The 23416-nt window shown below is 49.2% G+C and overlaps 1 protein-coding gene across 2 annotated transcripts in view; it reads left to right on the top strand.

Moving 5' to 3' along the window:
• Positions 1–8785: 8785 nt before the first annotated feature.
• The window catches only part of MRAS (muscle RAS oncogene homolog), a 53140-nt gene continuing 38509 nt past the window's right edge, over positions 8786–23416 (top strand). The window contains exon 1 of one of the 2 annotated variants that reach the window (XM_054595800.1): positions 8786–8840. The gene's annotated coding sequence lies outside the window, so the exon portion shown is untranslated. Of the gene's footprint in view, positions 8841–9099; positions 9238–23416 lie in introns of those variants that run through there. The other variant, XM_054595801.1, reaches the window with a different exon arrangement.

Here is a 23416-nt window from a genome sequence, read left to right on the forward strand (position 1 = left end):
ATTACTCGAAATAAAACAAATATAGAGCCCTATTTCACACATTATGTAAAAAATACTCAGGTGAGTTAAAAATCAACATGTAGAATCTAAGGAGTTTTAGAATAAAATACAAACTAATATTTTTCTTACCCTGAAGTAAAATATTCAAACCCAGAAGCTATAAAGTAAAATATCGACACTATGACTATATTAAACATTTAAGACTATATAGTAATATACATATAAAAAAAGTTAAAGGACAAGTAATAGAATGGGAAAGTACTTGCCACACATCTAAAAAGGGGTTAATAATTGTTGATTTGGATTTTTTAGGGAAAAAAATTCTACAAACATTTAATCAAAAAATGGATAAAAGATACCAAAAAGTCACTTAAAGCTTTTTTAAAAAATAGAAATAGCAAGAAATATACAAAGACAAGTTTAGTTTCAACAAAATTAATAAAGTAACAATTAAAATAACACATCATTGCCACAATCAGTTTCATAAGTATTAAAAATAGTGGTAATATCGAGTATTGGTGACCATGAAAGGGACTGGGTATTCACAGACTCTTCTACTTCATCTTCATAAAGCAGTCCTTTTAGCATATTTTACAATGTTGGTTTGGTTAAGGTATATTCTTCTGGCCTTCTTTTGTCTGAGAAGCTCCTTATTTCACCTTCCATTTTAAGTGAGAGCCTTGCTGGGTGGAGCAGTCTTGGTTGCAGGCCTTTGCTTTTCATGACTTGAAATATTTCTTGCCAGTCCCTTCTGGCTTGCAGGGTTTCTGTTGAGAAGTCAGCTGCTAGCCATATTGGGGCTCCCTTATATGTTAATACCTCTTTCTCCTTTGTTGTCTTTAGGATTCTCTGTTTGTCTTTGATATTTGCCATTTTAATGATGATGTATCTTGAAGTGGGCCTAATTGGGTTCCTCTTGAATGGACTTCCTGGGCTTGTGTGACTTTTTCTTTCCTCCAATTAGGGAAGTTTTCCATCATAACTTTTTCAAACAGGTTCTCTATCCCTTTCTCATCCTCTTCTCCTTCTGGTATGACTATTATACGGATATTATTATGTTTCAGGTTGTCTTGCATTTCCCTCAATGCCTCTTCATTCTTTTTTCATTTTTTTGCTCTTTCTGGGAGCTTTTTTCTACCTTGTCCTCCAGCTCACTGATTCGGTCCTCAGCTTCATCTAGCCTGCTTTAGATTCCTTCTACTGTGTTCTTCAATTCAGAAATTGTATTCTTCATTTCCTCTTGTGTCTTATCAATAGTTTCTATGTCCTTTTTCATGCTGATATCATTTGCAGTAAATTCCTCGTAGTTTCCCTGTAGTTTTTGGTAATTCTCTCTGAGCTCACTGAGCTCATTGAGCTTCTTTAGAACTGTTGTTTTGAACTCAATATCTGATAGTTTACTTGCCTGTATTTCATTTAATTCTCTTCCTGGGGATTCCTCCTTTCCCTTCAAGTTGGGGGGGCAGGTATTTCTTTGTCTTCCCATTATTTGTGAGACTCTTCTCTTTTGCTTCTGCTTCTTAAATTGATCTGTCTTGATTTCCTGACTTTGTGATGTGAACTTTTCCAGTAGGAAACTGCTGTTTTTACCTTCTGGATCTGCCTCTGATGATGTCAGATGTTCCCTGTCTGCCCTTAAGCTGTCTGTTTGAGATTTCCAGGAATCTACTGTTGGTGGCTGTCTCCTTCAGCTGTTAATCTAGTCACTCTGCACTCAGCAGGTGGCTTAGCACAGGGCGGGGCAGAGTCCCACCTGGGGGTGGGGCTATTGGGTCTTCTGATGCTTCTGCCAGTCAAGGGAGTGGTCTCTGCCTGAGCAAGATGGCTGCTGCTGCCACATGGCGGTGAGTCAGCACTGAGATTCCACTCTCTCAGTTCTCTCCCCAAAACCCCTTCCCCAGTCTCTCCTCAGGTGTCTCTAGTCCACTCTGCCCCCACCTTTGCCAAAGACCAGGGTAAGTGGCTGCAAATAAAAATTTATATGTTGGCCCTATAAATGGCTCTTTGCATCTCCAGCTGCCTGTCTCTGGCAGAGAGCGACCCTGATGCTTTTCACAGCTGGCTGTTTTCTGTGTACTTTTTGGGCTCTGGTGCTGTTCGCTGGAGATACCCGCTTTTGGTTTAGACTGACTCTTCTCAGGGGGATCCAACTGGCCCTTTCAATATCCTTCTGGTGCTGTCACCCGTGGGTGCCCCGACCGCCTTCTAGAGTCTCTACTGGACTCCTTACCAGTTAGATTGCGCTAAAGCCGATTTTTCTGTCTCTGAGGTTATAAGGCTCCTCTCTCACTATTGTTCAGTTGTTTGTTCCAGGTGATTTCTTCACCATTTAGTTGTAATTCCAGATTTGTCCTGGGAGGAAGTCAGTGTGACTTCCACTCACTCCTCTGCCATCTTGATTCTCCACCTAGTTTCAATATATTCTTAATTTGTCTTCTAATTTATTAATCCTATGTTCAGCTATGCTCAATCTGCTGTTATGCTTATCCAATGAGCTCTTAATTTCAGTTATTATACTTTTTAAGTTCTAGAATGTTCATTTATTTTATTTTATTTTATTTGTAGATCCACCTACCTGGTGACATTTTCTCTCTTTTCATCAATTTTATCTATCTTCATTTTATTCAACATAAATGTAGATGGGGATAATTTGAATTTTTAAGTATAACACATACAGTGAAATGTGTAAAGTGTGCTGCTAATTGTTAATGCATAGCTTGACAGGTTTTCACATTTGTATATATCCATATAAGCACCATCCAGATCAAGATAACATTTCCAGGCACTTCTTCCCCACTCAGTTATCACTGCCCTCTGCCCAAGAGATAATTACCATTCTGACTTCTATCACCATCAATTAGTTTTACTCTTTTCTGGACTTCATACATGTTGCCTTGTGCATCTGTCTCCTTTAACTTAATATAATGTTTGTGAAATTCATTTTTGTTATTTATCTATCAGTACTTCATTGTTATTTATTGCAGTATAGTATTTCATTGTACAAATAAAGCAAAATGTATGAATTCATCCTTCAGTTAATAAACGTTTGGCGTGTCCCCAGTTTTGGGCTATTATGTCTAAAGCTGCTATAAATATTCTTATAAATGTTGTTCAGTGAATATATTTACTAATTTCTCTTAGGTGTATACCTAGAAGTAGAAATGTTGAGTCAGAAGGTCGGTATATATTTAGCTTTAGTAGACTCTATTAAACAGTTTTTCAAAGCCGGTTGTGCCAGTTATTAATTTATTGCCTATTAGCTCCAAATCCAACCTTAGTTACTTGTCCTATGTTAATGGAGCTGGACCCCGTGAACATTTCTCCTTTGTCATTTGGCATAATGTTAAGCTTTGCCAGTAGAGAGCACTGAAAGCCACTGTAGGAGAGAGGCGTCTGTTCCTGGTTCTGACGTGCTCACTTGGCAGTTTCTTGCAGCACATGGTTCTGCACATGTGGTCATGCAGAAACACACAGCTCATCTTTATGGGCAGCTTCCTCCAGACTCCCAGAGGTTGACTTTCCAATGCATCACTCCTACAGGAAGTCTTCCAGCAACTTCCACAGTGTGGCACCTTTCCATGGAAGGCTTCCCTCAGCACCAAAGAAGAATGTTTTCCAGTGAACTCCCTCTGCATGGAACTTTGGTGAACTTCATCATTCAATGAGCCATGGTTGCACTGACTCCAAGAAGGTATGGATCTTAACGTTGTGGTAGAAGGAGAGGGTCAGGACCTCTTACAGCTTTGTTTCTTCCTTGGGTGCTCTGCCTTAGTCCTAGAGGATGCCCTCTGTATCTGCTCTAACTATAATGCTTTAGAGTTATCTTTCCCCTTAGTAGGTAATCTCCTCTTGTACTTACTAACTCTGTACATTAAAATTTCCTTGTCCAAACCACTGTAGATATACCATTTTACGCTTCTACCAGCAATTGTATGAGTTCCAGTTCCTCTACCATCAGTTATTTTAAAGTCTTGTCTACTAACTCCATCATCAGAATGATTTGTGTATCTGCTTCTATTGTCCATTTTTTCTTTTGCTTATCAATTATATTTTCATGCTTCTTCACCTGCCTAGTTATTTGTTGCTATGTGCAGACATTGTATATAGGGGTATAGAGACTTCAGATGATGTAATTTGCCAAACAAAGTGTTCCTTCTTTCTTCTGTTAAGCAGATGAGGGTGAGGGATGATTATCTCAACTCAGTGAAGAATTGAGCTAGGTTGGGGGTGAGTTTCAGTCTTTACAAGACAATCTGTCCCTGGTTTACACCTATTCCTCAGATGTGAATTTTGATTGAGAACCCTCAGGTCTCTGTGTCTTCAGCCATGAAAGACTGGAGATTCAACTCTGCTCTTCAGAGGTTCCCAATCCAGCTTTCCTGGCCCTGTCCCCATGGAGATGTAAAATCTGGCAAATATCATGAGGGAGGAGCTGGCCTTGTGTTTGAGACAGGCCCTTTCTTCTTGGGGAGCCTTTGTTTTTTTAAGCACGACGGGACTAGGGAGGATTTCACTCTGCTTATTAGAAGCATTCTCAGGCCCAGAACTCAGCAAATGTCACGTGGAGAAAATTGGTTGTATTTTTAAGGCCACCTGTGTTCCAATTTGTCATTCAAGTACCATGTGGCCACTAAAAGCTTTGCTGGTTTATCTTTCTTCCATTAGAGGTCTTCCTTCTGGGCAAAGCTTGATCATTGGCCAGAGCTCCAAACTGGCAAATGTCCTGGGGGAGGGGAGAGAGAACAGCTGGAGCGCCTCATTTCATTTCATTGTAGTAGGAGCGCTGGCCCGCCACAGCCTACTGCATCCTGCTTAGAAGACAAAATTTCCTAGGCCTTTGAAAATCCAAGCCCTTTTCTCTTTTCAAACTATTGTCCTAGCATGTATTTCAAAATCTTAGCATTGACTTTTCTTTCTTGACAAATTTCTGCTATAATGTCACTGCCCTGAGGCTCTGGGTTGTCAAAATACCAATCAGTGTTTTTCAGACTATAGGTCACAACCCATGAAATCAGTTTAGAGGTCTTGCTAGCATTTTTTAGTGAAACAGATCAGAATAGATTAGAACGCATACACATAGTCAAGATAAGTATTGCTTCATGAAATTTTTGTGTGTGTATATGTGTGTTCTGATTTGCAGTGTAAGCCTATTTCTTTCCTGTGAGATGCAGCCTAAAATGTTTAAAAGTCACTGGACTTTCATTTAAACAAAGGAAGAGTCATGGGGGTGAAAACAAACATAATAGTTGAGTATGGACAACTTTTTGGAAAAGTTTGGCCATGAGTAAGGAGTAGACGGATTGAAAACTGCTCTTCTGGCCCCTAGAAAGCAAGAGAAGCCCATATGAGGGATAGATCATGAGCGTCAGGAACCATAAACACCAGAGGAGGAAATCTAGGCCTAACTTCAAATGAGGCGGGAGCGGGGTGGGGAGGTGGTCACAAGGAGGGCTAAAGATGAGAACTGACTTAACAGGCATTAGTAAGAGCCATGAAAACCCTGAGAAAAGACTATATAGTTCTTGGTGCCATAATCATGGGCAGCCCAGGGAAGAAAGGCCTGTATTTGGCACAGAACAAAGGTCAGCTGAGGGGATGAATTGGCATGTGGTAGGGCGAGGCTCTTCTGCTAACCCATAATTGGTGCTCCGGGGTCAGCAAAAAGATCCAGTTTCAGCCACAGGTCCAGAGAGACTATGACAGAACAAGTGCTAGTATCCTCTTCACCTTTTCCCTGCTTTCCTAACACTAAACACAGACCACTGACCTGCCCATAAAAGCCAAAGACACAGCAGACTGTATCTCAGTCTACTGGTTGGGTGGGATTGGGCTTGGGGTCTTCTTATGTCTGAAACAGGGTGGGTGTGACCTTCTGCAAAGGTCATTGGGAGGTGTGCAGGCCCACCACTCTGCCCATGTCTGGCACACCATGGGTGCTTGGGAGCCTAGAGCTGCTTTTACCCCCAGGGACCACGCTGGGCAGAGAATTCTGAAGGAAGATTGTGCCACAATGGTCTGGCTGGCTCCTGGCTGTGAAGTACCCCAGCCCCCCAGGATTGCCACTTAACCCCCAGGCACCAGCTTGGATCAGCTCTTAAGCATGGCACTCAGTAAGTCTCGGGCAGAGAGGCACGCACAAGATACATCACAATGGGTGAGGCACATTTGCCTACGTCACTGAGCAGGAAACTTCTACTCTGGGTCAGTCCAGAGCCTCTGATGTTTGCCCCATTCCAGGAACAAATGTCCTGTGGCTGGCCTTGGAGACCTCAGGACCTAAAACTTGGGCCTGCCTCTTGCCTGGGTTTTTGGCCAGGAATCTGGCCTTCTACCATGCCCCGAACACACCTGCTCAGCCATGTGGATCTGCTGGAATTTTTGGAAAGACAGCTCACTCATGCCTCAGCATATAAAGGTTTTCTATCTCTGAGTGATTTAGCTGATTGTTATTTGTCTTTAAATCCCTGGTTCAGTCATCACTTCTCACTCTCCCGTCTCTGCATTCCTGCACTGGTTAGGTACCCCTCCTCCGGGCTCATGCACCTCCCTATTTCACGCCTTTTAAAAATTTTCATTAACTTATTTTTAGAGTGAGGGGAGGGGAGGGAGAAAGAAACATGAATCTTCTTACATGTCTCCAACCTGGGACCTGGCCTGCAAACCAGGCATGTGCCCTGATAGGGAATCGAACCAGCGACCTTTTGGTTTGTGGTATGACGCCCAACCCACTGATTCATACCAGTCAGGGACCCCAGTGGCTTTCTTTTTCACACCACTTATGCCTCAATGGCACTGCGAGTTTGCTTGTAGGTAGGTTCTGCAATAGCACCTGGTACATAGTAGGTGCTCTGGCAGTGATTACCGAGTGAATGAACTATCAAACCTACATCTCGCTTTTCTTCTCAGTGACCCTGTTCTCTGAAGCTCCTATTTGCCAGCAACTGAGCCATGTCATATCCAGGCTTCGAAGAGCAGAGGAAACAGCCCAAATGGGACAGGCACCCTGTTGTAAGACCCCAGCCACAGCCTGCAGGGTTTAATCTCATCATTAGCGAATCTCAGGTACCTGTGTGTGATTACTAGCTGTTTAAATTATATTTCTGAAGAGACAAATTATTAAAGATTTGGGTATGAAAGTGGTATAAAGGCAAATCTTTGACTCTTGTGCATACGTCTCAGCTCAAGCTGAGGGTGACAGTCTGAGGCCAGGAGGGAATGGGCCCAGGAGAGAATGTCTCTTCACAGAAGGACCCACGAGGGCCTGACAGACACCCAAAACACACATACCCCTGCCTGCCTCCCTCAAGCCCTGTGGTAAATGGAAGGGGGAGGAAGAGGCAAGTTCCGGGAAAGACCCAGCGAGGCCAGATGAACATCTGCCCTTAAAGTCCGCCCTCCATCAGTTCTGCTACTCCCTACCAAGGTGACACACACTTGATTGCACCCAATCCATGTCCCCCTGGCATGGGGACTCGGAGTCCATGGTGCCTTCAGAACAGCAGGCAGAAGTGGGGATGCAAAGGGCACAGCAGCTCTCACCAAATGGCTGCATCGCTCTCTGGGATGCCAATCAAAACCTGCATCAAATTGGGAGGCCCAGCACGGCATGAAGAACTCAGGGAAGTAAGGTCTCTTTAGGTCTGGGATGAAGGGTAAAGGTCTCAAAGTGATAAGGGTTCCCTGGATGTGGAAAGCTATTCCAAGTTACCACCAACATCCACCCACAAAAAGAACATCCTCAGAAATGACACTGATAATCAAAACTACAGCGAGATACCACTTCACTCCCACTAGGATGGCTATGATAAAAAATGACAGACAGTAAGAAGTGTTGGTCAGGAAGTGGAGACACCGAAATTCTCATCCATCATCGGTGGCAATGCCAAACAGTAGCTGCCTTGGAGAACAGTTTGAGGAGTCCTCAGAATGTTAAACGTAGGTAGCATATGACCCACAATTCTACTTCTAAATATATATCCAGGAGAAATGAAAACATATGTTCATACAAAGACTTGTTTATAGCAGCTTTATTCATAATACTCCAAAAGCACAAATAACCTAACTGTCCATCAGCTGATGAGTGGAGAAACAAAATGTGGTGTACACATACAATGGAATACTATTCGGTCATGAGAAGGAATCAAGTGCAATACAGAGCAACCTTGAAAACACGTGCAGTGTGAAAAGCTGGTCACAAAAGACCACATGTTGAATGATTCCATTTATATGAAATACGAAATGTCCCAAAGAGGCAAATCCAGAACTAGGTTAGTGGTTTCTAGGGGGTGGGGAGAGGCGGCAAGGAGGAGGGACTGCAAATGGGTACAGTTTTGGGGGGGAGGGGAGCGGGTTATGAAAATGATCTGGAAACTGGTCATGGTGAGGGTTGCATAGCTTTGAGAATAAACTACAAACCGCTGAACTGAATACTTTAAAAGGTGGAATTTTATAGCATGCGAATTGTATCTTTATTTTTAAAAGAGGGAAAGATGACGCCAGTGAAGGAGTTAGCGGAACTGAAACGAGGAAAGGGAGCGTGAGTGTCGCCTGTCCCCATCGCATCCATCTGAACGAACTTTGGGCCCAGGGATGGTGTACCAAGAGGGCCTGGAAAAGCAACTCTGGAGGCAGGATCTAGAAAGACACCCGCCTGGGGATTCTAAGAGAATGCGGTTAAAGTGGCGATCCGGGATCGCTTAGGACTGGGGAGGCTCAGAAGTTGACCGGGCCAAGCGGAGATTTAAAGGTTGGAGCGCAGAGGCTCTTAAAGGGGCCCCGGACAAATTCCCATTCTGCGTCCACCTTAAAGCCAGCTCCACGGCGCCACGGGTGGGACCTGGGTAAGTGCGCAGGGCCGCGGGGGAGGCACCAAAGCCAGCTCAGTTCTGTGGCCGGACTCGCGCGCCCTGCTGTGTCCGGGGCACTACGCGCGGGTGGCTGGCACTCGGCAGGCAGCGCGTCCCAGCGCCAGGGTGCAGGCGGGGGCTGTGGGGTAGCGGCGTGGGGCCCGTCTACCCCCGCGTCCCGGCAGCGCTCTATTTTTAGCAGGCGCTGTTGCAATATAAGGAATGCGCCGCGCGGCAGGCGCTCCGGGCGCTCGCGGGCTGCGCGGTCGCTTTAAGGAGGCGCCGGGGTGGGGACGGGCCAGAGAGGCCGGCGGGCCAGGAGCCATCAGTCCGGCTGGAGCATGAAGGAGGCGACCTGAGTGCCAGAGCCCAGCCGGGGCTGGAGCGTGCGGTGAGTGGTCGAGGCAGTCGGGGACAGGAGGGAAGAAGAAGGGAGGGCGCCCGGCCGCGCGGCCCCCGGCCCGGGCTGGCGCTTTGTTCCGGGGCCCGGAGGTGTGGCCGCCCCCGGCCGGGCCGCGCTCTCCTAGCTGAATGGGCTTTGGGACTGGCGGTGAGTGGTCTTTGACCCCAACGCAAGCTTCTGAATAACGGTGTACGATCGATCGAGAATTCGGCCACGACTGAGACTCCAGTGGGGAGGGCCTGCCCACCTCCCAAAGAGCCTCTGTTACGATAACTGCCCTTGGGTTCCTTGTCTGCCCCGGCGAGAACCCGCGGGGAGGTGGGCAACGCTGCTTTGGGAGTCGGGGGGCTTTCTCCCCCTTTAAAATGGCGTTAACAAGCGCTGGGGTCGGCGGGTGGAGTTGTCAAATTTAGCTGAATAACAAAAAGCTGCCTTCTTCAAAAACAACTCCTCACTGCGCTTGGCGCTCTGGTCACAACTAGGGCTGGGCTCATTCATTGACCAGACGTGGCTGGAGCCCCCACCGTGTGTGGGGCACAGTGCCAGGTGCTGCTCCGCGGGGACGGTGGGGGTGCAAACTGAGCCATAGCCCAGCGTGGTCGGTCCCGGGATCAGGGAAGCTCAGGGGTTCTGAGAGTAGACAGTGTGGAAGGTCAGGGAAGGCCTCCCAGAGGAGGTGATGCCTGGCCCTATTAGACTCTGTGGCTGAGACGGAAGTCTGTGCTGACTGGGGACAAAGCTGAGCCTGGAAAGGTAGACAAGGGCCACTTCGTCATGGTCCTGATCCCAGAGCTCTGGGCTTGCCCCTCTTCCCACCATGGGCCCCTGCTTGGGCTAGCATAGTTTTTCCTGTTCTAGGACTCAACTGTTCTGGACCTGACCAGAGAGGGGGACTGGCAAGGCTCAGAATTGTGGCCCAAAGAGAGCGACCTCCCTGGCAGCAGGAGTAAGAAGGAGCTCTGACTTGGAAAACCCGGCAGCTCTACTGAAATAAGAGCAGCCAACACGGCGCATGCAGACCAGGCATCGGTGTGCTTGATCATCATTTGAAAAGACTCAGAAAGATTTTATTATTATCCTCATATATGGGGTGAACGGGGGCTAAAAGGGTCCACAGCGTGCCCAAGAGCTTTTCTAGAGATCATGCTTTAGACCGTGCAGCTGTTCAGGACCCTCCCGTGAAGGTCAGGCTGTCCTGCGCTTGAGGGCTCCAGGTGCAGCCTGTGTTAGGCTTTTGCTCTGTTGCTGTTCTCTGGTGGGTTGAAGTGAGGGGTGGTGAGCGGTTCGTATGTATTAATAACTGACACGTGCCAGGGGCTTTGGTCTAAACAAAGCACTTTGACGTGACAGTTCTTAGAATTTCTCCTGCTCCTCTTCTGAGGGAAGAAACTTGAGCTGGCTAACATTTTGTAAATCTCCTAATTTCCTGTAAATCGCATGTCCCTGCGGACTGGGGTTTAAAATGTTTCAGGCCACTGGGTTTCACCCTTGGGTCTGCTCTCACTGCCTCGCAGCCAGTTAGCTTCTCTGTCTGTGGTTTATGGTGTTGTTTGTCCTTTCTGTGCCAGGGCAGGCGGCATGGGGCTTTGATGCTCTGGGGTTTTCAAGGCTGCAGGGTCTGCCAAGCCTCTTTGTGGGGAGGAGTGGGTGTTGAGTAAACCCAGTGCTCTGGTGGAAACTGCCGCCCCCTCAACATTTTCTTATGGAGAAGGAGGGTCAAGACCCTCTGCTGAGCCCTGGTGAGGCAAGCGACAGTCTTCCAGAGTTGCCAGCTTTGCCTCTGCATAAAGCAGTTAGTATTTTTCCACTACACTCATGTTTTCATCTACATAAGACGTTTTGGTGACAGGTATAACTTTTATTATTAGCTCTAAGCACAAGTATTTCACACCTTCCGTTGTCTAGGCTGCTTATAAAGTGACAAGTTACCATCCCTGGGGTTGGTTCTCGAGCTTGAGTGATGCTGGAACCAGGGGTTCTGATGAACTGAACTAGCTTCCAGGGTCCTCACATCAGTCAGAATCGCATGTTGAGCCTTCTAGAGTGAGTGAGTTCTCAGGGAAATGTGACCTCTATTTTATATTTCACATCTGGTGTGATCCTTGTTCTACCCATGAAATGCCCCCAAATGGAGTGTGCTTCCCCGCAAGTGATTGAAAACATACGTGCTCATGAGCATTGCATCATTTATACAAACCATACTCATATGAGCTAAGTGGGAACACATTCTTGGGCAAAGGTGGAATGTTCTCGAGCGTCCAGAGGGTGTGCATGGAATTCCAGAAGCTCTGTACCTTCCAGGCCCAGGACAGGTATCTGGCTGGCTCTAAGGTACAGTTACTTTTGTCTGGGGATGAGAAAAAGGAAGGAGCTGGGGGAGCTCCCTGTGCCCTGGGGCATCTGGCAGGTGCCCACTCTCTAGAGGCTGAACAGAGAATTCAAGCTCTGAGAGGAATTTTGTTGATGGACTCTAAGGACTTGCCAACCCTCATAGTCTTGGGTGATACCACTGGGCCCCTATGGTACTGGGTCAGTGGGGATGCTTTTGGCTGCAAATAACAACACCCAAGCAATAGTGGATTAAGCAGAGTTTAGATCTCCCAAAAAGATGCTCTCGGCTCATGTGAGGTCTCTGTACACGGGGATGGGATATTAGTGCCACTTCCAGCAAGTTCTTTCATGGGACAGGCAGCCTCTTGAATATGCCAATGAGAAGCCCAGAGAAAAATTGCTTGGGTGTACAAAATCGGGCATACAATTCAGGGGATTCTGGGATCTCTGAAAGCGAGACCTGGATTCCAGTTAGTTCCCCTGGTCTAAGCCATGCTGCCTCACTCCTGTTTACTTAGGCCTTACTGTGTCGCTGTACCTTCCCACCAGACCAGCATGTCTTTATGGTAGAGACAGTGTCAAGAATGGAAATAGAGAGGGACGGTTGTCAGTTCTCAGCCTGAGCTGAAGTCTGTGCAGTTCACCAGCGAGTCTGTGTTGTGGAACTCTGACCAAGAGGGCAATGCTGCCGCCGCCTCTAGCTTCAGACAAACCACGGTTGCCCTCCTTGGTGCCTGCCATGCATTCCTTGGTGCCCATCTCCAGCCTTCGGGGTAGCCTTCCTGCTGCTTGTGATGAGGTTTCCCTGCCTGTTCTCAGAGACTCTACATGCTGGCCCTCCTTGGCCTAGTCCCCGCCCCTGTGCCCCTAGGCCCTTTTAACTGGTGACCCTCCTTGGCCTAGTCCCCGCCCCTGTGCCCCTAGGCCCTTTTAACTGGTGACCGTGGCCCAAGGCAGCTTTCTGAAGCCATCTCTCTTGAGCAGGTCATAAAGTAGCAATGTCCTTTAGTATTCATTGTCCTTTAGTATTCTTAGTAGCTTCACTAGGTGGGGCCTGCTGATGGCCAATGACCAATGGCCACATGACAGCGCGGGTCATTACTGGTTGCTGAGGTGATATTCTGGGTCTCAGAGGGGCATATTCTCATCAAGAGAGCCTGGCATCTGTCTGTTGAAATTTACATCTGGGTTGTATTGCTAATGAGATTTTGGAAAGCACCAGGAGAAGATTTGGCTGTGAAGCGTGAGCGGAGGGTAGGGTGGAGAGCGGGGAGCTCTGATCCCTGGCTCCCGTCCTCTCTGACTATCTATAGGGCCTGGGGTGGGTCCCGTGCTGCAGGGGCCCAGGCACCATCTGTGACTTCTCTGCTGAGCCCTCAGGGTTGTCAGGGGGATTAGGTGAAATACACAGATGAGAACAGGCTTGGGAAACCAGGAAGGGTTATAAAAATCAAGAGCATTATCAGCATTCGAGCAACCTTCAGATAATGAAGCAGAGTCCCAGAGGGGGCCCCGGGAGCCGATGTGGCCTGGGTTCAGACTCAGTAGAGCGTATTTCCCGTAGTGGTGAGGGCGATGATTTTAGGTGGGACACAGACAGCTTTTAGTAGTTATATAGTTGTTTATACTTAGTATTAAAAATGCAGGCATCACATCAAATCTTTTTTTTTTAATGGATATTTAGCTCAGACTAAGGCTAAAGAAAGATTTTTAAGTGATCCCTTGAGTAAAGACTGGGAAACTTTCAGCAGGGGTCCCTCCCATGCAGCCTGTGAGGCTTTAGCCAGATCCTTCTAGAGACAGGGAGCTTGTTGCCCCTCAAGTCAGTCCACTCCACTGGGGGATGCGCTCATCCTTGCAAAGTTCTTTCCTTTCTCCCCTTACGCTGTCCCACTGGGTCTGTCCCATATAAACCTTTGACAATCATGCATTTCTCCAGCACCAGCAGCTCTACTTGCTTCAACCGCCCCTCAAATGGCTTGGTCTAAAGAACCGCCCCTCCGTGCGTCTGCCCGCCTGTCCTTCCCTCCCAGCTTTCCTTCAGCAAAGACTGGTGGGCCAGGCACTCTGTATTCGCCATCTCTAAACCTCACAGTTTTGCTGTTAGCCTTTTACAGGTGAGAGGCCTGAGGCTCAGGGAGTTTAAGCAGGCCACCACAGTGCTGCTCTGAGAGAAGCAGAGCCTGAAAGGAGCCTGACCAAGGTCTGCCTGGCCCCAAAGCACACGCTCCTTCTGTCACTCTGCACTGCTCCCGGAACTGGAGGACCGAAATGGACACGTCTCTTCTCTCCTGCTGCTCATGGGACATGTCCTGTGGGGGTCTGACCGTGTATGATCAGTGCTACAGGGGAGGGAAGGCCTCACGAGGAAAGGGGACAGATCAGCCCATGCACAGCGGTGTTAGGAAGCAGCAGAAGCCACAGAGGTGCAGAAACAGCTGTTTGGCAGAGAGGCAGACAGAGAACCCGGATGAGAGTCAGCCACGGACCCCTAAATCATTTGTGATTTGTTATATTTGAATTAAAAAAAATAACAATGGAAAAATATAAGGGATAATATAACAAACAGCATGTACCCATGACTCACTTGATCCTTTTCATGACAAGGCAGGACTTAAAACATATCCCTTATCTTTTGTGTGGGCCTGTCTCAGCCTGTGGTGGCCTTTTGGAAATGCCACATGGTTGTCCATGGAGGTTGAGGGTAAATCCTTTTGTTGCCTCTGACCACACGGGGGAGAAACCACAGGGGAGCAAGATGAGGGTGCATTTTTGGATTTAACCTTTTTCAAAAAGGGTGATTCACCCTCAGAAAACACCTGCCTTGACCCTTGTAGGCTCAGGCAAGACTGAAGAGCATAATTTAGTTGCAGCTGCCCAAACTGAACTGTCATTTAAATGGTGGGTTATATATTTGGAAAAGAGAAAGAATAAACATGATTTTCTTTTTATAATTAGATGACAACAACTCATTGAATAGCTCATGTTAAATGATCTTTAACAAAATACATTTTCTATTCTAAAGTATAGAACTACTTTAAAGGAAGGAAGACTACAGTACAATATAGAACCTTTCTAATCCCGAACTTCACCTTTCCATTTTTCCCTTTTCTCAGCTTGCCCAGCAAGAAGGTGCCCAGGTGCCTGGTCCCTAGTCCTGGGAGGGTCGGGGAGGGGAGGCAGCCCTCCAGCCGCAGAGGGTAGAAGGTCTCCATGACAACAGGAGGCATTTCTCACCCAGCTGTTCACAGCCTTCTTCCCACTCCTGCCTGCCTCCGGAGCTGGAGCCTGATTCCATACCACTTGTGTGGAACTTGGGCTTCAGTCAGAACATTTAGCAGAGTAGTGCTTTTTAACACTGACCAGAAAAAGATTCAAGCACTTCTGGAAAAACCTTCCACACTCAGGCAGATCCCGTTTTCAGGGAGTCACACACCACGGGGGGCAAAGATTTGAATTCATTTCATAATAGAACACTGGGGGCCTGAGGTGGCCCTGGAATCCTCTTCATTAAGTGGTGAGAATGAGTTGAAATGTTTTCTGTCCCTGTGTTGCTTACAAAGAACGGCACTGCCGGTGTCCTTCTCCCTCACGCTGATGGAGACGCTGCAAAGCCAGCGAGGGCTGGACACCTGAAGACCTCGGGAGAATCTGCTTTGTTGGGGTTTGTTTCCCCTTTGAAGTGATCAGAGACTGTACCAATGAAGGCAGTTAAACATATTATAAAACCAGTTCCTATTTGATTATACAGAAATACACACACACATTTATGTTTACAGACTGGCCTTTATTTATTTTTTTCCCAAATCCTGATGGTTTGGGTTATTTCTTAAATTCCTCCTCTTATTTCTAACCATTTCTCCTTTGACTCCAGCCTTAACATCTCTCACTTAGATTGCCGCAATAGCATTGCAACTGTTTTCTTTATTTCTGATTTTGCCCCCTCTAAATCCATCCTAACGTTGACCAAAATGAAGTATCTCAAAATTAAATTTGAGCATTTTACTCCCTTACTTATAGAACTTTTAATGAATAAGAGGAAGGGACTAGTCCTACCAGATATTTAAATGGACTACAGAACTAGAAGAACTAAAGTTGTATTGCTCTGATGTAGAAATAAACCGGTCATTGAAATAGAAGAGTGCCTCCCCGAAAGTTTGTCCCACTCCTGCCCTCCCCCCCAAGTCTTTTTATTTGAAATGAGGCTACGGGTCCACGTGTTAAAGAAAAGTTCTAGTTTTAAAAGAATCTGCTGTACATACTGTATGTTAGGCTGCCGCTCATACACCAGGTACCCAGGTGAAGAGCGAAAGTATTCACAGGCCTGCGCCGCTGTGTGGAGGTTGCTGAAGGTGTGGTGAGTTGGGGAGGCCCACCCACCCCTTAGGAGTTGACCCTTTGGGGGCGCTCTGGGGGTATGTTCTTGCCTCCCCAAAGCGTTACATAATCATTTCAAAAGCAAAATTAATTTTAATTCATTTTAGGTTTCTTTTCTTCTTATTCTTTAGAATTTCAACATACCTTCTTGAAACTGCCTCCCCCCTTTAGATAACTCACAAATTCCCCCTTGATATTTTCTCTCCACTGGAAATGAGGTCTCAAGGAAGAGAGAGCAGCAAACCCATCTTTCTTGGCGAGTACCATTCTCTCACAAGTAGGCCCAGCAGCCCAAAATAGCCCCTGTCATGTTCTTCCTTCAATGCCTGCTTTATTGGAACCGGAGATGATGGGAAGGGTGGAGCCACTGTCCCAAAGCCTTGGGGCATCTATGGAAAAAAAAAACAAAAAAAAACGAAGCTAGTATGAGATCTGTCTTCTCATCCATCCCTCCACACCCACATTCCTCAGGTTGAGATTCCTTGGGCAGTAGAGGCGGGAAGACCTCGTGCTCCTCACTCCGAAGCCCTTCTTTTCCTGCTCAGGAAGCCAAGCCCCGGGTGCCCTGGTGGCACTGCCAGGGCTAAGGTCGGCTGGCGTCGGAACCCTCCCACCCAGCCCCACTCCCCGACCCCAAGCCCTGCCCTCCTGAAGTGGGCAGTGGCCTGAGTCCACTTCTCTGGGACTGGGTGGGTGTTTCCTGCATGTTTGAGATTTTACGGAGGAAATCAAAATAAAGAAACAAAGCCTTTGTGTTACTTCTGGACTCACACTGGGGCCTGCTGGAGGGATGGAAAGGGGGAGCAGGAGCAGGTCACTTGGCACTTCAACAAAATAACCATTCTGATAAAGCATTTAACAGGGACATTTTTCTATTTAGGGTTGGCGTGATTGAAGAGGAGAGCTGGGTGGAAGGAGAGGGGCCCAGGGCGGGTCCCTGGTGGGGGATCTGGACCCACCAGCAGGGCTGCAGAATTGGCAGCCAGAGGGGCCTCGAGGGACTCTTAGCCCTCCCTCCCTCCCTTCCTCGGGAGACCCCCTGGAGACTGGGCAGGGATGTGGGCATGGGCTCCAACTTCTGTCCCCTCCCTGTTGTCTGTGTGACCTTGGTCCAGCCCCCACTGCTGCGAGCCCCCTTCGCCATGTTTACAGCAGGGACAATGCTGCTGTAAGGCAGAGGCCCCAGTCACGCCGTCCCTCTTTTTGCTCTCGTCTGGTTATGTGGGGTCAGGTCCTCATCCCACATGTGTGGAACTGGGGAGGTGCTGCCCCCAATATTTATTCATTTTTCTCAAAGGACTTCTCCTTGTAGAATCTCTCTGAATATATAATTTTTTTTTTTAAATTACCTGAGCACAGACAAAATCTGCACTATTTCTAGGGATTTCGGGGTGGGTACTGTGCCCTCTGGCCGCTTGGCCCCTGGCAGGGTCAGCTGCTGCACTTTGCATGCTGTTCAGTAGTCTTTGGCTTCCTCATTTCCTAAGCCCTGCTAAGCCATTAGGCTGTTGTGTATAACAGGCTTTCACCAAGGGCTCAGAACAGGGCAGAAATTAACACTTCAGACATTCTCTCCTTGTCTGCTCAGGCCTTTGGAGAATTTCTCCCTGTCTCTGCCTCCTCAGGCCTCCTTTACTGCCATTTAACAGGGGCCAATTTTCCTGGACACTTTCCCCAGAGCGTCTGAAAACTCCAAATTTCAATTACTTTTGGTTGGAGAGCAATAATGACAGCTATTCTAGAAGAGGCTGTGGGTCTACCTTTTACATCTGAAAAGAGCCATTAAAGATCTTGTCTAAATAAGAGTTCTGCCCCCCCATCCCTATACCTTAGTTTATCTGCAGTAAGAACCAGCGGGGGCCCTGGGATTAGCACTGTCATTAATCCTGGCCAGATCCAGTCCCCAGGTCAGGCCTGCTTTCCCAACTGCCAGAGCAAACCCAGGTGTTAACTCCCCCCATCCCCCAACCCCGTTAGAATAGAACATTTTGCAGAGTAGCTGTCTTTATTAGAGCTAATGTAGGTCAACAAATATTTATTGAGCACCTCCTTTGTGCCAGGCATGTGCTGGGGACCACAGATACACTGGAGAATAAAACAGGGGACAGGCCCTGCCTTCCTGGGGCTGACAGTCTCCAGGGGGATGATGCATTGCCTCATAAACAATTAGGCAACTGAGTACCAGCATGCAGAGTACCGGCATGCAGAATGCCGTCAGGACAGTTGGGTGTTTTGTAAGAGTGTAACAGTAATCTCACGTAGCCTGGTGTCGGGGCGGGTTGGGTGGTGAGGGAAGTATATGTAAAGTGTTTGGCACATAGTCAGGACTTAACAGGCATTGTAATCATAGACCCTGGCCACAGGACTCAGCTTGATTCTACCTTCAGAGGTTGGCTATTATCATTCACCAACAATAGTTTTGCACAGAGACGTTGTAATTTTTCCAAGGTCACACAGCTAATTCATGGCACAACCAGGATTCAAAACTAGGTCTTTTGGACCCATTCCCATGCTCCTAACTTTTGCTCTGCCTCCTGCTTCGCCCACTGTGGATCGTCCTCATTAGGTGGGCTGTAGGGTGGAATGTAGCTCCGCAGCTTTTCCCTTTACCTGCACCCCTGAAACGAGCCAGCATGGATGGTGGGTTGCGATTATTCCTCCAGTCGTCAGAAATAAAACGTGCTCCTTTGTCAAACCCTGGGGTGGCCCAGCAGTAATACTGGCTGGGGTCACTCTGTAGAGCGGACTGTGCGAGGTGATTCAAAGGGAGCACCTCTCTTCCTCCTCCCCTTGAGCGCTTTGGAATGATCCAGAAAACACAGTTCCATGTGGCCCCAGGCACCCTTCTGGCCTGTTTGGTGAAGTGAGGTCTTCAGAGTTCCTACAACGTACTGATGGTAATAATAATACCAAACACTTAATGTGCCAGGTACTGTTCTAAATACTGGCATATATTAGCTCGTTCTGTCCTTAAAACGATCCTGTGAGGTGGATACTGTTATTAACAGGCAGGGAAACTGAGGCACAAACAGGTTAAGCAATGTGCCTAAGGTCGCGCACCTAGCAGAGGGCAAATGCTTTGATTTATGGCCTTTAATAAAAGTGCTGTATGCAGAAGACAGAGGGACAGGAGGCTGGGCCCTCGGCCAGTAGTGGCTTCTGGATGGGTCCTACCCTTGGGAATGGAGCGGATTTGTCCGCTCTGCTGTTTGTCCCCTCTCTGCTCTTCAGGGTTTGCCATCTAGTCCAGCCTGGTCAGGCTGCTTATGAGGGTAGGAAAAGCTGTTGAGAGTTTGAGGAGAGAGATGTGAAAAGTGGCCCCCTGCCCTTCCAGCTGAATGGGCTTCAAATCCGGAGTTTGGAGGGGTCCCTGAGAAGGCATCCCACCCCACCTTCCGCCCTGTGCCAGCCAGCCAGACCCCTCCCTCTGCAGCCAGCTCCACAGCCTTCGCAGAGGAAAATCCCGTACTGCCCCAGGCTGCTCATTGCCGTGCCCGCCTCATTTTCAGGAAGTTTCCCTCTTATTTTGTCTTGCTTGTTCTCTAAATCTGATTACTCTTTTAAAATGGAGATTAGGTCAGCTGTCCCCACCCCAGGAAAGAGTCTAGACCCTGTTTCTTCCCATCTCTGGATCAAACAGAAAAAATTGTCACATTTTTCATTGATGGTGTTTAACAATTTGAATGTAAATGATGGAAACAAATCAAAGCAACAGTCATTTCTGAATGTGCCTTTCCGCCCTCCACCTCTCTGGGCTCTGACGCACTCCAGGGGTGGGCTGTGCCCACCCCCTAATGGCTGCTGGACTGGAGCGTCTCCCTCACGCTGAGAACCCTGCCTCTCATCTCCAGTGTCATCTCCACTTCCTCTAATCTCGCATCACTTTGCAGCCAAAGCCAGGCCAGGCCAAGGCGGTGCAAAGAACCGTCTGCCTGGGAGTGGCCACGCCATCCGATGTGCGCATGCCTGAGGCATGCTCCAGGCAGCCCAGGGTGGCAGCAGGTGCACTTGTGGGCTGGGGCCACCCAGGGCAGTGATTTGTTCAGTGTCTATAATGTGTGTAAAACTTTTTCATGGGTAGCCAACATTAAAAAATCAGTCTCATATCAAAATTCAGATTCCTAGCTACTCTTTCAAAATGATGTCCCCAGCCCAGAGGGCAGAAGTGATCAGGGAGCTGGGTCCCAGGAGCTGCAGGGGGCACAGCGTTTGGGAGTATAGGTGGCAGGAAAGGAGCCCCTCATTGTCACCGACTCCTCCTGCTGAGTTGGTGCCCATGTGTGTTTAGTGGTTCTCCTCGCATGGCATCTCCCTTAGGGCCCCTGGCCTCTGTACCCACCCGGCTCCCAGAAATGCAGACAGCAGCCTCATGGAGCGTCTCTCTGCAGAAAGCTGTGCCAGGGCTCTAAGGGGACCCTGAGATAAAGAAGACAAGGTCCAGCCCTCTGTCCCCCTACCCCACCTAGTAGGGGACATACAACAGTAAAACAGCTCCCCACTCCTAGAGTTGAGGGGGAAAGAGGAGGCGTGCACTTCCAGAAGAGGCAGAAGCTTTGTGGTCACTTGCAGATGGAGATGTGTGGCCTTGTACAAGCCACAGAGCCTCTGTGACCTCAGGGTTCCTCATCACTAACAGGGGCTAAACAACGCCTTCAGGGTGAGGAGTCAAATGGAATAATGGCTGCAGAGTCCTCTGGCTGCCCCCTGTCCCCTGGGCGGCCCTAGGCAGACACAAGCAAGATGGCTCCTTGGGAGGAGGCCTGGAGAGGTAGGAGGGGGCCCATGAAGGAGAAGGGGGATCACGCTGGGAAGCGGGGTTTAAGAAAGGTTTCCTGGGGAAAAAAGGGAGGCCGCTCCTTCCAGTTGGGAGTGTTTTCACCGGCAGGGGAAACGCGGTGCAGGCGGAAGACACTCGTTGGCAGACTTGGCGGTGCCCTGCCAGGGGCTGGAGCCCAGACACATCAGGCGCCGGTCGTGTGCCACTGCCCGCCCCGCCCCCCGCCCCCCCCCCCCCCCACGGATGCCGTACTTGGAGTAAGCGGGGTCGGGGGGTGGAGGCTGTATGAGAGGGCAGGGGTGCCCCATGCCCTGTCAGCAGGGAGAGCTCCAGGCACCCATGGGCCGTTTTTCCAGGAGGAACAGTGTGTGTGCTCAGGGGTTGCTTGAGGGGCAACGAAGCTGGGCTGGCGGGGTGGGAAGGCGGCGCTGGCGGAGGGGCCCGGGCAGAGGTGAGAGCCTAAGCACGGAGGTGGACGGGCCCCGGGCCACAGAGTTGCTAGGCCTCAGCCTCCGATTTGAGTGAAGGGATGCTTGAGCTGCTGGGGGAGAAAGAGGAAGAGAATGCCAGGCGAAAAGGCGGGACAGGGGCTCTGGAGGCCGGGGGCAGTGGGCGCCGCGGGCCGAGTCCAGTTTATGAAGGGCTGAGCCCGAGCCGCCCAAAGAGGCGCAGTGAGGACGCAGGGGCTCACAGGAGCCTCCCCAGGGTGGGGGCTGAGGGGGCAGCTGAATCCGAATCGGAGGGGGTAGGACAGCGGCCTGCCAGGCTTTGGGGAGTGTGGGGGCCCTCCTTTTGGGAAATCCCAGAGCGTCCCTGAGCTGGCCCTCCCTGGCAGGGCGACCACGAGCATGACTTTCCCGTGGGCGTGCAGGTTTCTAAGACTGAGACGTTCTGCTTAACTACAGGTGAGACTGCCCCGGCCCTAGGAAAATATTAATAGGCCCCCAGGGCTGAGAAAAAGAATTTAAACATAAAGTTACTTCCTCCTTTCTGCCCTGAGCTGCCACTGAAGGAAGCTGTGAGCCAGGCGGTAACAGAGGGGAGGTGGGACACCCTGCCTCTCTTCCCATCCTCCTCCTCAGCGCTGGACGTGGGAACACCTTGGGGGCCTGGGGTGGGACCTCTGGCCTTGAGGGCCAAGAGGCCAGGCGGCAGCATCCTCATGACTCGGGAATGCCAGTGGGACTTGTGGCTCTGAAGGGTTGTGTGGACCCTGAGACACTGGGGCCCTCACTGGCCCCTTGGGTTCTGAGAACCTCTCAGGCTCGCCAGGGACAGGTGTCCCGAACCAGCTGGGAGGTGAGTGGGGCAGAGTTTTAGTTTTTAGTTTCCAGTCCGGGTGCCAAATCTCAGCTTCGCCTGTCCTTTACCAAGCTGTGCCCTTGGGCAAATGCCTGAGTCTCTCTCCTTCTCCCTGCTGGCAAAAGGGGGGTGTTAAATGCCACGCATGCGTTCCTGACCTCAGGCCTTTGTGGCTGTGCCACACGCCATCTCTGTGATCTTCCTGCTCCCATATGACCTGTAGCCCTTTCCCATTTGCTTCCCCTCACCTCTGAGCTTCTGGAATACCCAGTTTGCCCTGTGCACGTTATCCAGTCTCCGCTGGTCTTTTCTCACTGGTTAACCTCACTGTGGTCATCAGAAAGGTTGTGGAGCCCTTGGATTGGGCAGCTGTCCAGCCAGCTGACATTGTGCCCCTGCAGGCCTATGTGGAGGGCAGCGTCGGAGGGCCTCCCGGACACATGGGGCCTCTGTGTTCCCCCTGCCTCGCCCTGCAGCCCGGCGCTGGTTCCTGCATTATTCGGTGCTGTGAAGCAGCCACTGTGTGCCAGGCACTGTTTTTGGTGCTAGAGATGCAACCATGAAGACCCCTGGTTGTTTAGGAGCCAAGAGGAGCCTCCTTCCCACTCCCCTTACCTCTGCCAGCCTGTTTACCTGGTGCCTCCTGGGCTTTTCGCACCTCTGTGCTTTACATCCTTGCAGCTTCTGTTCCTCACCTAGAGTACCTTCTCTCTATTGTTCACCTGAGCTAATACCTATGTGGCCTCCAAGATGCCATTTTAGCATTGTCTCTACCAGGAAGCCTTCTGCAATGCCCCCAGGCTGGGTGAGAGGCCCCTCATCCTCGTGCTCCCACTCCCACATAACTTAGCCCCGTGTGCTGTAGCCCTCCGTCTGCCTGCCCCCTCCCCTATACCACACATACCAGGTGCCTTAAGGCCAGGGGCCTGCACTCATACGGCCTGGACTCCTCAGGTCCCAGCACCAGGCATACTGTGTGTGCTCTGGGAGGATTTACTGGATGTGTGAGTCTTCTGCAGTCTGAGCAAATACGTATCATAAATATGGCGGCTTTCCCAGTTTATTCCTCCTAGATCATAAGACTGGGGCCTTTCTGATGTCGTGTGTCCTGTTTTTTCTCTCCAAAGAGGCATCCAGAGAGGGGCTAGGTTTTACAGTGGAGAGCACTTATGGATTTAAAGACCAGAGAGGGAATCCATATTTAATGCTGAGTTCCCAGTATTTTGGTATCTTCAGCAGTCTATTCAGTGAACAAGCATCTCCTGAATTCTTGGGGAAATGTCTTTAAGGAGCTTAAATCTCATCTGTCATTCAGTCAGCAAGCATGTGGGGGCTTGCCATCCTAGCGCATTGCTGTGGGGAGGACAGTGGCAGGCTGAG

Source organism: Pteronotus mesoamericanus, unplaced genomic scaffold (assembly GCF_021234165.1).
Source record: "Pteronotus mesoamericanus isolate MK-2021 breed Mesoamerican mustached bat unplaced genomic scaffold, CSHL_Meso_final scaffold_54, whole genome shotgun sequence".
In the NCBI taxonomy this organism is placed as follows: domain Eukaryota; kingdom Metazoa; phylum Chordata; class Mammalia; order Chiroptera; family Mormoopidae; genus Pteronotus; species Pteronotus mesoamericanus.